We start from the raw sequence: 5,287 nt of genomic DNA on the forward strand, positions 1-5,287 counted from the left end.
TACATATATATACAGGGAGAAAAAGAGATAGGGGGAGTGAGAGAGGGGAGAGAGCGGGGGAGAGAGGGGAGAGAGCGGGGGAGAGAGGGGAGAGAAAGGGAGGGAGGGAGAGAGAGAGAGAGAGAGAGAGAGAGAGAGAGAGATGTGGGGTCCAGGTACAACATGAATAAGACAGAATAGGAAGTGCAGTGAGTGAAAATAGTGTGACATGATTAGAAATAGGGAATGAGTTGAATACTGAGGATATCAGTCCAGTGTGGCAGGAAGTGAAGAAAATCAAAGATGAATTGCGGAGAAAAGCTTAACAGAACATCAGTTCAGTTGAGACGGAAGGGTCTTCTTAAGTGCAGCATAACACCAATCATCTCAGTCCCCCAGTCATCTCCTCTGAGAGGTTCAGTATCTTGATATCAGTCTTCACCCCTTTGTCTCATGTCTTCTTAGGTCTACCTCTTCTACATGTTCCATCCATTCTTAGCAATCACCACTTCTTTATACCATTGTCCTCATCTATTCATATCACATGACCATACTAGTGCAATATTCTCTCCTGTACACCACATCTAATGCCTCTTATGCCCAGTTTTTCACTGACATCATGCATCCATTGGAGCATACTTGTTTTTTTCAAGTCTTTGCATGTCTTCTGCATTCACAGTCCAAGTTTCACAGTTGTGTAGCTTTGCTATTCATATACAGGTGTCATACAATCTGCCTTTCATTCTGAGAGAGAGGCCTTTTGTTACCAACAGAGGTAGAAACTCTCTGAACTTTCTCTGGCCAATGTGTATTCTAGCTACTATACTTTCAGAGCATCCTCCTTCACTGCTAATTAGGCCACCTAGGCAACAGAAACTATTCACTACTTCTATGGAGCCTCCTTGGCATTTCAGAACATCTATTTCCCATGTGCTGTTATTATTTATTACTCCTGCACATCTGCCACAAGCAAATTCTATTTTCTCTCTTAACCTTCTTTGATTCCACTGCACCTCTCATGTGTCTATAGTTTGCACTGAGCACATCATATGGAATTTCTACCTACACCTTGTCTACACATGGAACAGGGCCTTTTTCCTGAAGGGATTGGAGTTCTGTCTGTTTTTCTGTTATTAGAACTTTAATCTTCACTAGGTTAACCTGAAGACCTTTTGATTCTAGGTTTTGCTTCCATACTTGGAATTTTAATTCTAATTCTTCAATACTTTCAGCTGTAATAACAAGATCACAAGCATAGAGGAATTCCTATGAGAAACTGTTATGGCCAGAAGAACTATGATAGATTAGAGAGAACTGATAACTGAACCCTGATGAACTCCTACCTGAACTCTAAATTCACTGCTGTACTCATTGTTAACTCTCACTTTGCCAACACATCCCAGTTGATGGTTTGAATGGGTCTCATTAGCCATTCATCTACTAGCTTTCACAGTGATTACCAAATGAGGGATTGAGGTACCCTGTCAAAGGCTTTCTCCAGGTCCAGGTCAATGAATGCTAAGTACAGTGGCATATTTTTTGCTAAATACTTCTGTAGTTGCTGAACTTCAGAGAGAGCATGTGTGTGTGTGTGTGTGCATGCACATGCGTGCGTGCATGTCTATCTCCCTCTCTCACTTCCCCTATCTCTATCTCTTCCTCCATATTCACTTGCAAATCTCCATTTTCCCACCCACTATTACTCTTCCTACCTGAGGTGCCACTTGGGCAACTCGTCACCTGTCGATCTCCTTGAAGATACCTCTAATTCATTTTCACTCTCCCTTCTAAATGTGAGTAACCATATAGCTTCTCTACAACAAGAACATGCTCTACCCCTCATATCTTAACCTCTACATCTAACATACAGATGCATGTGATGATGATGATGATGCTGATGCTGATGATTTAGAGTTTTCTGTCAGCTTCATTTATTCATTTTAGTTCTTAAAGCAGAACAAGTTCTAATAGTAGAATCTGTTAAGCAACTGAAAATATTCCAAATGAGGAAGAATTGCCTGGAGTCCAATGGCATAATATTCTAATTTGTAACAGAGAACAGTGCTATCATGGGAATTAACCTCATATGATATATAGAATAAGTAGAAACAGAGTAGGTAGGAATTTTGTACTATGTTTTCAATGCAGACGTTGGATACATAATGGATACAGTGAAATATCTGGTAGACTGACACAGAACAAGTATTTCAAATGCTTTTAATCTATTTTAATTTTATTTAATTTATTGCTAAATCAAAGGAGAAAATGCAGTGCCCTTGACCTTTCTTAGAGCTTTTGAGGCTGATGGGTGGCAGGCTGGAAATTATCCTCAGACAGAAAACCTGGCCTGAATGCTTTCAATTGGAATGTAGTTTGCCCAAGGCACTCAAAGCTTGGATTAATTCTACCATGAAAAAACAAAACAAACAAACAAACTAACATGAAAGTATAGTAACTAGTGTGGGAATGAGGAAGTGGAAGATCATGGAACTGTTCTGTTAGCATTAAAGAGTTTTCTACTCTGCATAAGAGTCAATGCATAAGAGTCAATGTGTAAGAGTCAATGTGTATGAAGACTATGTAAGGAGTGTAAGCTATATAATATTAAGATGGACATTAGCCGTGGAAAATCAATGGAGCTAGAAAGAAATAATCAGGTGTAATTCATTGAGGGATATATTAGCTTGCATGAAAAGAAGAGCTCAAGGAAGCAAGGAAGTGGCTGGTACTCTGCCAAATTACCCATATGACAGGAATGGGAAAACACCATGTAAAAACATGGTCAATTCAAAAATAAATCAACTTATCAGAATAAAGATTGGTCATAACTATGGTATTAGTTTGTTTATAAATGACTGCTCGGAGATAAGGTTTTCTTTAGAATTATTTTCCTGACTTTTTTCTTTCTTTCTTTCTTTCATTCTTTTTGTTTTGACTATAAAGTAAAGCTCATTGCAGCCAGGCATGCCTGGACAAAGAAGGCAAAAGCATAAAATATTCACAATTACAAAAGGACTACAAGAATTAGAATATTTTGATGAAGATGGATAGAAATCCAATCAAATGTGTCCTGAAAACAGTTTAGAATCAGTTAACAAATATGAAAATTCTGAAATTGAAGACAAAATAAGAGGTAATGTCCAGATTTTGCAAACTGAACAGGAAAATAATGTTCTACAATAAAAGGAAAACTGAAACACCAAAGTGCAATACTGGATTTAAACAAAAGATTTATCAATCCTAAGGAAGAACTTTTTGTGAAGAAGCTTTTGTGTTTCAAGTGATTTCAGTAAATCTCTTTCTGTTTATAGTATGTGTTGTAAAGAGTACTGGTTGCGGAACTCAGGTTTAGATGTGGGTTATGTCCCCTTGGGTAAGGCAGACAACGTGAAAGATCATTGGCCAATGTGTTCAAAGGAGATGGCTGCACTAGCTGGACATATGAAGTGAAGGGCAGAAGAGTTATGTGTGCTGACAGCAGAATATGCTCAAGGGCAGAGAAAGACAGAAAAAGAAAAAAAAATGGAGATGAAATGATAATGATATACAACAGAAATAAATGGAGATTATCACACATCAAATCCACTAAGCCCATAGCATAGATGAGCGGGGCCATGGAAGAAGTCTGTCTTACTCTAGCTACATCACTGATTCCTGCATGACACAGTAGATGTTAAATTAGTAAGGATCTCTCTACATTCTGAGGGCAAATCCTGTCAGTAATGTTCTCATTCTTTGCCTTTCATCCTTTTGGGGTCGATAAATTGGTACCAGTTGTGTACTGAAGTCGATCTAATCAACTGACCCCCTCCTACCAAATTTCGGGCCTTGTTCCAAGAGTAGAAAACAATATAATAAGGTTTATTCAATTAACTATCTCACCTATTAATACTGGATTTGTATCCAGTCCAAAGAAATCAATATCAGCTGAGAATTTTATGGCTCACAAGGCATTCGGACACCTGTGACATGATATATATCCACATAGTAATAGTTGTCCTATCTTAAGCTTTAAAGTAATTGCATATGGAATATCATTTATCTTTTACTTATTTCAGTATTTAGACTGTGTCCATGCTGGAGCATTGCCTTGGTTGAGAAATATTCAAAAGGCTCAGCTGGTGAAAAAAGGTTGCTGGCTTCTGGTGTTTACTATATCATCTGATGTAAGATGATACTTTGAGAATAATTAGACTTCAAATAAAAAAAAAAAAAAAAAAAGAAAAGTATGATTTCAAAGAATTACTCTTATATTTCTGAGAGACCTGACAGTAGACACTGATTAGCACATATTACTGGGAAAATATTGGATATTTTGTTGTAAAAGTAATCTCTGTTGAGATTTCTTTGAATCAGCTTTGACTTTGTATTTATTGCTCTGCTTTTATGTTGCTAAAGCCCTTGGAAAAGGTGACAAAATCAAATAGCAAGGACAATGTTTTTGTTTGTTTAGCCTGATTAAACCCAGTAAGACATCCTGGAGAAAACCAGGATGTGTGTATAGTTGTGGATGAAAAAAAAAAACTACATGGGGAAACACTTTGAACTATCATAAATTCTGTTCCACAAGATCTACAAAATATTTCTGACTGAGATAAGGCTTCTGCCTTCCCAGCATAAACCATATATATATACATGATGGCTGTCCACTCGTGATTGAGGAAGATAATCACTAACTATTAAGAACATTGTGCACTCAGACAAAATTATACTTTACACTTGAGACTTCATTGATGACTAATGAGCCAGGCTCTTGATAAGCATACATGTCTGCATGTATTGTGGTAGACGTCAGTGTCTGGGGAGGCTGACCGGGAGGGCGAGTCGACCAGAAGGGAAAAAGGGCAGAGGGAGCCTCGATCGGGCATTCGTGCCCTTTTCGAACGGGGCTGCGGTCAGGACAAGACGTGTTAAGCAACGGTCTAGGTTTGGGAAGGTTTGGGAGAAGCAGCTGCTATTCCTGGTGTAGGGGCGGCGTTTCGTTCAGAAGCGTTGGGAGAGATGCTTGACCGGTAGAAGGTGCGACGATTATTTAGAGCGGCGTATAGACCGAGTGGCAACGGAATCGTTGAGAGGCACCATCGGACGATCAAGGCCATGGCTGAAAGGGGGCACATTTCGCCCCTGGAAGCGGTCTACTGGTACAATATGTCTCCCCGATCCGGACAAGCGGAAGAGTCTGTGCCGCACAGAGCGGTGTTCAAATATGAATGGAGGCATCCCTGTAAGACGCCGGAGTTCTGCGAGGAAGAGAAGGGACCCGCTGGCGTGAAAGTAGGGGAGGAAGTTTGGAGTCAAGCCGCCGAAG

The 5,287-nt window shown here is 39.4% G+C and overlaps 1 long non-coding RNA gene across 2 annotated transcripts in view; it reads right to left on the reverse strand.

The window, feature by feature from the left end:
• Positions 1–5,287, reverse strand: part of LOC106872094 (uncharacterized) — a 22,240-nt gene that overhangs the window by 9,591 nt on the left and 7,362 nt on the right. The window lies entirely within an intron of this gene.

Source organism: Octopus bimaculoides, chromosome 2, assembly GCF_001194135.2.
Source record: "Octopus bimaculoides isolate UCB-OBI-ISO-001 chromosome 2, ASM119413v2, whole genome shotgun sequence".
Classification (NCBI taxonomy): Eukaryota; Metazoa; Mollusca; class Cephalopoda; order Octopoda; family Octopodidae; genus Octopus; species Octopus bimaculoides.